The sequence below is a fragment of the Mustela nigripes genome, chromosome 16, assembly GCF_022355385.1.
Source record: "Mustela nigripes isolate SB6536 chromosome 16, MUSNIG.SB6536, whole genome shotgun sequence".
NCBI lineage: Eukaryota > Metazoa > Chordata > Mammalia > Carnivora > Mustelidae > Mustela > Mustela nigripes.
The window spans coordinates 18797469-18807532 of NC_081572.1; positions in this window are offsets into that span (position 1 = coordinate 18797469).

Consider the following 10064-nt stretch of genomic DNA (forward strand, 5'->3'; position numbering starts at 1 on the left):
CAGGCTCTCTGCTCAGCAGGGAGCCTGCTTCCTCCTCTCTCTCTGCCTGCCTCTCTGCCTACTTGTGATCTCTCTCTCAAATAAATAAATAAAATCTTTAAAAAAATTAAAAAAAATAAAATCTTAAAGATTTCTTTATAAGAGAGAGACAGTGTGAGCAGGGGGAGGGGCAGAGGGAGAGGGACAAGCAGACTCCCTGCTGAGCACAAAGCCCCATGGGGGGCTCAATCCCAGGACGCTGAGTTCATGACCTGAGCCAACATCAATAGTTGATGCTTAACCAACTAGGCCACCTAGGCATCCCCAAAATATTTTTTCTTTCTTTCTTTTTTTTTATACAAGATGCTGGGCATTAACTAAATTTCTTGTGGTGATCATTTCGCAATATATGTAAGTCGAGCTATTATGTTGTACACGTTAAACAGTGCTGGGGGTCAATTATATCTCAATAAAACAGAAAGATTAAAAAAAGAACATCAACATTCATCAAATGCTCCCTCTGGGTCAGGTGCTGTGCCTCGTTTCACTTAATTGTCACAGTAACACCACGAAAAAGATGTAACCATGATCCCCATTTTGCAGATCAGTATACCGAGGCACAGGGTGACAAGGGATGGACACGTGGCACCCAAGGGGTGGGGTGGGCATCAAAGCCAGCTGTATGAGACCCCAGCTCGGGACAGTTGTACTAGGCCACCCCAACACACATGGACCCTAGCCCCAGAGTGACTGGGGCCACGAGGCTTTTACCTTTCATGAAACGAAGTGCTGGGGTATGTTTAAGAACCCAGGATTCTGGGGCACCTGGGTGGCTCAGTGGGTCAAAGCCTCTGCCTTCCGCTCAGGTCATGATCCCGGGATCCTGGGATCCAGCCCCGCATCAGGCTCTCCGCTCAGCAGGGAGCCTGCTTCCTCCTCTCTCTCTCTGCCTGCCCCTCTGCCTACTTGTAATCTCTGTCAAATAAATAAATAAAATCTTAAAAAAAAAAAAAAAAAAAAAAAGAACCCAGGATTCTGAAAGCATCACATCCGTGTTCTACTGCCGGAGATTTTCTGTGGCCAGACCCGAAGATGTGAGGTCTGAAAGAAAAGAGGCGGGTGTTCCTAGAAAGCAGTATGTAGGCAACAAAAATGCTCAGAGAAATGCAACATCCTTCCCTTCACCTGCCTTCCCTTAGCTGAGGCTGGAGGCCGGTTTCCTGGGGTGACTATGTGGTCATCAGTGGACACTCCCGTTGCCATCCTGGGGTTAATCTTACAGCCACCGAATTCCAGGAATAGAGTCGGAGCCCAGTGGAACTGTGAGGTGTTGCTGATTGATCCCTGAGAGTCACTAGATCTTCTTTGAAGCTGGCTGGCCAACTTGAGCTCCGTGATCTTGGGTCCAGTAACCTCGCCTTTCTGGTTCTCTCTGACTTCTCTATAAAATCAGGTCCCTTCCCCCTGGCTCCATGAGTCTTCAAGGATGACCCCCCCACAGTCCTTACCCAATTCCTTCCTCTCCTCCTCTTCCCCCTCTTCCTCCTTGGGGTAACACCCCTCAATCCAGGACCGCAAAGGGAAGTGAGAAGGCTGTTCCTAAGCCCCTCACCCCAACTCCACAAGCCCCACAGCGCCCCCGCAGATTTAAGGTGTTGGAGACAAGCCCTGAGATAACACTTCTGGGGAACAGAGACCCAAACATGAGCAGGGGCCACACACAGCACAATGGCCAAGCAGAGACCAACCCATCCTTCCCACCCTGGCTCCCAAGTCAGCTGTTGTAATCTCCCTACAGAACATTAGCGGATCAGTAACCAAGGGGACACCATGCTGCCTGAAGACCAAAACTCATCAAGAGCCCCCTCCCCGCCCAGTCCCTTTTGGACCAAATCAATACACTTTTATAAAACATCTGCCGTGTGCCAGACTTTAGCCCCTGAAGCTGAACACAGCCCAGACCCTGCCCTTGGAGGCTTCCCAGCTACGGAGGAAGGAGACACAGGGCAGAGATCTCTAACACAAGTGACAGCAGGTGCGGGAGAACAGCTGTGCTTTGGGAGTCGAAACACCTGGCTTCCAGTCCCAATTCCACCATCTACCTTTGCAGGAGGCATAAGTGTCAGACCACAAACTTCAGAAGCGTAGAACGAAAGCTGTGTTTTCTAGAACTCAACTGTCTCTCTTCAGACTTGATCCTGACGGGCTGCAGAGAATGGTAACTTCAGTGTTTCTGTTTTCTTCCCCATGTGCCCAGGGTTTGTGCCACAGAGTCAGTTTCTTACCCAGAGATATGGGGGGCGGGGGGTGTATGTGGATTTCAAGTGCTCGGTCTTCCCGGGGACTTGATGGGAGGCCCATTCTCTAGTCCTTGCTGTGCCCATGGCAGTCTGGGGCCCTGGGATCTCTCATCTCTGTGTCCATGGGCTTCCCAGTCTACCTACAACAGCCAGCCTTCTGCCTGGGGCTCAACCTTTTGCACCTGCCACACTGTCAAGAAGTTGTTGTTTTAAAAAACGGGCATTAGAGGGGCACCTAAGTGGCACAGTCGGGATCCAAGTCTTGATTTTGACTCAGGTCACGATCCCTGGGTCGTGGAATAGAGCCCTGTTTCGGGCTCCATGCTCAGTAGGGAGTCTGCCTCTCCTTCTACTCCTCCTCTCTGCTCGTGATCTCTCTTATGCTCTCTCTCAAATAAATAAATAAGTAAAATCTTTAAATAAAAATAAAAAGTGAGGGCGCCTGGGTGGCTCAGTGGGTTAAGCCGCTGCCTTCGGCTCAGGTCATGATCTCAGGGTCCTGGGATCGAGTCCCGCATCAGGCTCTCTGCTCAGCAGGGAGCCTGCTTCCCCCTCTCTCTCTCTGCCTGCTTCTCTATCTACTTGTGATTTCTCTCTGTCAAATAAATAAATAAAATCTTTTAAAAAAATTAAAAAAATAAGAAGTGGAATAAAAAATAAAAAAACACTTAATAATATAAAAACTATTCTTAATAGACACAGAAAGTAGACTAGTAACGGTTTAAGACTGGGGGACTAGGGAAGTAGGGAGATGTCTGATAAAAGGTACAGAGTTTCTTTTTAGAGTGATGAAAATATCCTAAAATTGATTGTGGTGATGGTTGCACATATCTGTGTAAATATTAACAACCATTGAAATGTACACTTTAATTATATGGTGTGTGAATGGTATCTCAATAAAGCTGTTTAAAAATTTTTTTAAATTTTTTTAAAGATTTTATTTATTTACTTGACAGAGAGCACAAGTAAGCAGAGAGGCAGGCAGAAAGAGAGGAGGACGCGGCTCCCTGCGGAGCAGAGAGCCCTATGTGGGGCTCAATCCCAGGACCCTGAGATCATGACCTGAGCTGAAGGCAGAGACTTTACCCCACTGAGCCACCCAGGTGCCCCAATAAAACTGTTTTAGAAGAAAATATTCTGGGGTGCCTAGGTGGCTTAGTGGGTTAAGCACCTGCCTTTGGCTTAGGTCATGATTCCAGGGTCCTGGGATCACTCTGCATCAGGCTCCCTGCTCTGCGGAGAGACTGCTTCTCCCTCTGTCCCTCCCCACTCAGTCATTTTCTCTCTCTGTCTCAAATAAATAAATAAACTCTTTTAAAAAAAAAGAAACTATTCTTAGCCCATCGAACAGACAGTAGCTTACTGACCCCCGGCCTAGAGAGGAAACATTTTGCCTAACCAGATTTAAATGCTTCCCATAATAAAGAAATGATGTGGGGTGGAGGAGGGGTAGATGGAGAAAAGATGCGAAGAAAGGCCAGAAGACGACAATTGGATGACAGCCCAGCTTGAGAGCTAGTGAGGGAGGCAGGGAATGGCTGATGAATGTCTCAGCCAGAGCTCGCAACCCATGGTCCACAGGCCAAACCCACCTGCCACCTGTTTTCGTAAGGCCTGTGTTAAAAATGGGTCTTACAGGGGCGCCTGGGTGGCTCAGTGGGTTAAGCTGCTGCCTTCGGCTCAGGTCATGATCTCGGGGTCCTGGGATCGAGTCCCGCATCGGGCTCTATGCTCAGCAGGGAGCCTGCTTCCCTCTCTCTCTCTCTCTGCCTGCCTCTCCGACTACTTGTGATCTCAATTTAAAATTTAAAAAAAAAAAAAAATGGGTTTTACAGGTGATCATTTGCAATTAGTTTGATAGGAAACACTGAATTTGAGCACTGATTAAACAAAATGTTTTACTACCCCCCCAAAGAAGATTCCATTCCTCTCATTAGTAGACCTGTATTACAAAGAAATCACTATGCTTTGCATTTCATTAATTAAAATTTTGTGGAAAATACGCTCTCTCTATTGGTATATAAGGGCACACCTAATATGCTTGCTTTTGCCTCTTGGTCCGCAAAGCCGGACATGTTCACTATTTGGGCCTTTATAGAAAAAGTGTGCTGACCCTGGTGTAGCAATGGGTGATTTTCAATCTCGAGTGGCTTTCTGTCTGAAAACCTCATATTAGCTCAAGCCTTGAGTGAAAGATTGTAAGAGCCTCCAGCTCTGTTAATGGAGCTCAGGAGAACCAGCAGCTGGGGGAGGAGGCCCCAGACTAAACTGGGCAGGTTCTGAGAGGGAGAGCCAGGGAGGAGGGAAGGCACACAGAGGGCTATGATCTGGGAACCCACAGAGGCAACATGCCTCTGAATATTCTAGAAGGTGGTTCTCGGGAGGGGAAGGGAAAAGGCTGGATCTTTCTGTTATCTGGATGGGTCCCTATGGGAGCACAGAATGACTTCCCCACCAGGAAGTCAGCCCCCTGAGGGTGGAAACAATGTCTTTTTCATCATTGTTTCCACAGCGTGCCCAACCTGGCATTTAATAAACTTGATGAAGGAAGGAAGGAAGGTAGGAAGGGGAAAAAGAAGGAATGAATTACTGGACATAGCTGACCTGAGTCTTGAGGTTTCTCAAATGGTGACTTGGACTAACCTCTGACAGGTGTCCCCACCCCTTCCCAGCCATGGGCTAATTTTTACAACATTGCCCGAGCTGTGTCCCTCAAGACATTAAAAGGTGGAAAACAAAATATTTCAAGGATCAGAATGTTTATAATATGCTACCTAGTGAATCACCTTTCAGGACAGTCTCAACATACACTGCATGGCAACTTATTAAAGGCCCTGAGAAGTCCTGCGCCACCAGTTGTTCAGAGTGTGGCAGGAATCTGACACTGTTTCTCAGATGGCCAACCAATCTCCTTTAGTTGAGCACACACTCATATTCCGCAGAGCTTCCGGGGGGTTCTCAGTGTCACGGTTCCCCGCGCTAAAATCCAGGCAGTGAAAATCAGATTGGTTCTCAGCTTTCCCTGTGGCTGATGTAAGACTGAGTTTTCTTCTGCTGTGGCTTGTTTCCTCTCCTCATCTCTTGGTCTCTTTGTTCTTGTGGGCTCATGCCTTTTAAAAAATTGTTGTTGTTGTTGTTTTAGTGTGATTTTGGTTTGGGAGGGAGCAAAAGTTGATGGGTACACATTCATCTGCCTTCTTTTATTATTTTTTTTTTTTATGTAATCTCTATACCCAACATAAGGTTCGAACTTAAAACCACCCAATCAAGAGTTGCATGCTCCACCAACTGAACCAGCCAGGACCCCCTCATCTGCCCTCTTTCAAAGGGAGAAAAGAAGGGCTTTAGGGTGGTGTTGTGTCAGGCGGCAGGAGAGACTGGTTGGAGGTAAATGAGAGGCAGCGGACGGTTAGGGAGCTGGTCACTTGCCTGGTTTCCCTGAAACACGAGTGGGGGTGGCGGGGGGTGCAGGCTGATTGACCAAAAGCTCTGCTAAGGGCTGGGAAAGCCAAATATGTACAAACCTGGAGAAGATCCTCCCCTCAAGGTGCTTAGTGGGTGAGAGATAAGTGCATGAGTTTTTGTTAAGTGGTTAGTGTACATGATAGAGACAAGCACAGGGTTACAGGAGCCCCTGTAAATGGGTTGGTGCAGCCAGAGTGAGTGAGTGAGTTGTGTGTGTCTATGCATGCATGCATGCATGTGTGTGTGTGTGTGTGTGTGGGCATCCTGGAGGAGGAAAAGCAGCAGGAGCCACATTTCAGAGGGGAAGGACAGCACCATAAGGGTTGCAGGGTTGCTGACTAGCCCAGAGCCAAGAGGATGCTGGGATAGCTGCGGCTGGGGAGCAGGCGAGAGGAGAGGACAGGAGGACCGGGAGCGCCACACAGGGAGCTTGGACTTTATCCCACGGTTGAGCGGTGGCCTGGTGGCTCATTTGGGCAGCTGGGTAGAGGAGGGGCCCAAGGCAGACAACACTGGAGTCTGGGAGACCACTTAGGCAGCTGTTGCAAAATCCGGTGAGAAATGATGACGCCTGCACTCAGGCAGCAAGCGTATTCGTTTTTGTTTTGTTTTTTTTTTTTTTTAATTTTTTTTTTTTAAGGATTTTATTTATTTATTTGTCAGAGAGCAAGCGAGAGCGAGCAAGAGCGAGCACAGGCAGACAGAATGGCAGGCAGAGTCAGAGGGAGAAGCAGGCTCCCTGCGGAGCAAGGAGCCTGATGTGGGACTCGATCCCAGGACGCTGGGATCTTGACCTGAGCTGAAGGCAGCTGCTTAACCAACTGAGCCACCCAGGCGTCCCAGCGTATTCGTGATGGATCATTGGGGACAGAGTCAAGGAGGTGAAATCAGCGGTGTGTGAATTGGGGCAGAGGGACGGGGAGGGTGGCCCAAGGAAGCCTCCTAGGTTTCCAGCTCCCATTTGGCTGTTGGGGGCGAGGTAGATTATCCCTCCTGCTTCCCAACCCCCCACCCCGCAGGTCTGGGAGAACACCCCCAGACCATGAAAAGAGTGCTGGCTACCCTCCCTGCCCCACCTTCCCTCCCCTGACTGTTTGCCGGGACTCCCCTGGGAAGACAGAGAAGGAGATGAAATCATGGAACAGAGAGGATTAGAGCCGCATTTCTTCCCTTCTCTACAATGGAAAACTCTAAGTTGGGAGAGGGGGGCCTTGAGGGCGGCCGATCGGGGGGGAAATCTGATGAGGTTATGGTTTTGAAATAGTTGCTGTCAGGAACTGCCAATCTGAAGGACGACGAGGCTCCGTTTTTCTGTCTTCGAAGTAGGCGCTCTTCTTGGCTGACCCCAGGTTAGAGCCTCCCCTGCCGCGGGGGCGTCTGTCCTGTGAGATGGCCATGCAGCCTGCGGGTGCCCCCTTCCGCCCGGCTGACCACGGGGCCTGCGCACCCACAGAAGAGCGTGGCTTTCCATGCGGGAAGGGGGTCCAGGGAGGAAGAAGAGCCAGATGTAGAGCTGGAGGGGCCGCTGCCCAGCCTTGGGGGTGCTCTCAAATGTCCCAGACCTCCGTGCTTCCAGAGTCTTCACTCGGAAGTGAAGATGATCAGACCCAGCTCACGGGTTTGCTGTGGTGACGAAACAGGTGGGAAGAGGCACGAGAGGGGCTCTGGAAACCAGGGCCACCCCAGCACTGCAGGGCCTGGAGCCAGAGTACAGAGGGAGGCTCACTTGCATGGGTCTGAATCCTGGGGAGCTCAACACTAATGGCCTCTTAGATGAAATACCTCGTAGCCTCCAACTTTGATACATATTCTGTCGTAAGGGACACCTGGGTGGCTCAGTGGTTAAGCCTTTGCCTTCAGGTCATGGTCTCAGGGTCCCAGGATAGAGCCCCCGTATCTGGTTCTCTGCTCAGCAGGGAGCAGGCTTCCTCCCCTCTCTCTGCCTGCCTCTCTGCCTACTTGTGATCTCTCTCTTGGTCAAATAAATAAATAAAATTTTAAAAATATATATTCTGTCGTAAGAACCTGGAAGGCCCGGTCTGGCTTTGGGGCTCCTAGACTCTTTGGAGCTCCACAGGAAACACCATGGCATGGGAAAGGCGGCCTTCTGCCCCTCTTGGCCCACCGCCCAGAGCCCCCTCCTCTTCCACCGCCATGTAAGGGCTTCATGCAGACCCATGAACATAGCCCAGCTGTCAGATCTAACCCATGCACATGCAAGCATGCACACTCACGTGCACACGCACACACACCCAAATGACTGTAGAGCTAGAAGTATACACACGAGGGCATATCTGCAACAATGGATTCTGGGAAGAACCTCATGCAGCTCCTGCAAGAGGCTCCCAGGCCCCAGGGACATCCAGTGTGGTGGAGGAAAGGGCTGTTGGCTCGAGGCGGACACCTTCGCTTGACCCTGCACACTGCTCACCCCATGGATCCAGGTGTGGTTGGAGGAATCTGTGTTCACGTCGAGGGCCCCTTTCCCCAATGAAGGCAGAAGGTACTGCTCCAAAGTGATAGTAAGGAGGATGGATCCCTCTTCTCTTCCCAAGATTTTGAGATTTCTCACCTCACTTTCTCGCTCTCATTCTCTGCTCCTTTCTCTTCTATTTTCCTCGGGACTAATTTGAGGATAATTCACACACGACCCAGTCAGAGAAGTGGGAGATCAGACGTCCTTGGGGATGTATGAACCAGAAGGCCAGGAACTCTTGGGTGAGGTCTAAGGCCTCCTCAGTCCTCAGAGCTGCTAACATCTCCCTTCCCACATCTCTGAAAGGCTTTAAGGCTTCTAATGGATTGTCTGAAAACAGAGAATCTTTAGAGCCTTAGATAAGAGCAGAGCAAAACCTGGAGGGAGAGAGTTACTCCAAGCACTCTCAGAGCACAGTGGAAAATGCAGTGCTGGACAAGGACACTTGGGGACATGGTGACACATGTCCTCCCCCACCCCAGAGAGGAGATCCAGGCCCAAGGCTGGGCATGAAGCCTTCCTGTCCCACGCCCCTCCATTAGGTGAGATAAGAAGAGGTCACAGGGGCAATGCAGAGAGGACCACAGTCTGCATCAAGACTCAAGAACCATGTGCCTGGATCTGGCTGAAGGGCTGGTGAGCCTTCTGGGGAAGAGGAACACGGACTCTGGGTGCCTGGGTGGCTCCATCAGTTAGGCAGCAGGCCTTTGATTTCGGCTCAGGTCATGGTCTCAGGGTTGTGAAATTGAACCCCATGTTGGGCTCTGTGCTCAGGGGGAGTCTGCTCAAGGATTCTTTCTCTCTCCCTCTCTGCCCCTTCCCCTGCTTGCACGCCCTCTCTCTCTCTCAACTAAATTTAAAAAAAAAATTTTTTTAAAGAAGAAGAGGAAGAACATGGACTCTGAGGCCCCAGACCTACACCCAGCTCTCCTAATCCCAGCTACCAGCTGTTCAAACTCAGGCAAAGTCCTATCCCTCTCTGAGCCTCAATTTCTTCATCTATAAAATGAGATAGTGATGAATTCCGCACAGAATGCTGGTGTGCCTGCAATGGAGCAAAGGATCAATAAAGGTTAACCACGTGCTTGTTACCATGATCACCAGGCCTGGGAAATGTCCGTCACATGGTGGTTGACCTTGTATGACTTTCAGCAGGTCATGTCCCGTTGATACGCCTTGGTTTCCTCACCTGAATTTATTTTATTCTCTAAAAGCAGGGATGGCTGGGTGGCTCAGTTGGCTGAGCGTCTACCTTTGGCTCAAGTCATGATCCCAAGGTCTTGGGATGGAGGCTCGCGATGGACTCCCTGCTCAGTGGGGAGCCTGCTTATCCCTTTCCCTCTGCCTGCCGTGCTGCCTACTTGTGACCTCAATCCATCTCTCTGTCAGATAAATAAATAATACCTTTTAAAAGGGGCGGGGCGCGCCTGGGTGGCTCAGTGGGTTGAAGCCTCTGCCTTCGGCTCGGGTCATGATCTCAGGGTCCTGGGTTGGAGCCCCGCATCGGGCTCTCTGCTCAGCGCTTCCTCCTGTCTTTCTCTCTGCCTGTCTCTCTGCCTACTTGTGATCTCTGTCCAGTAAATAAATAAAATCTTAAAAAATAAAAAAAAAGATACGTCTCACTATTAATGTCCAGAATTCCCCTGACACAAGTCATCGCTAATGTTTGCAGAGCACCTGCTGGAGGCCCAGCGCCCTCTGAAACACTTCAGCCACCACTCCACGTCCCATCCTCTCCTTCGGGGGCCTTTGAGGGCCCTTTGATTATTCTTCATTCGGCAGATGAGGAACCCGGGACCTAGGAGGGTTAGGGACTTTGCCCTGTGCCACCCAGCAAGACCCAG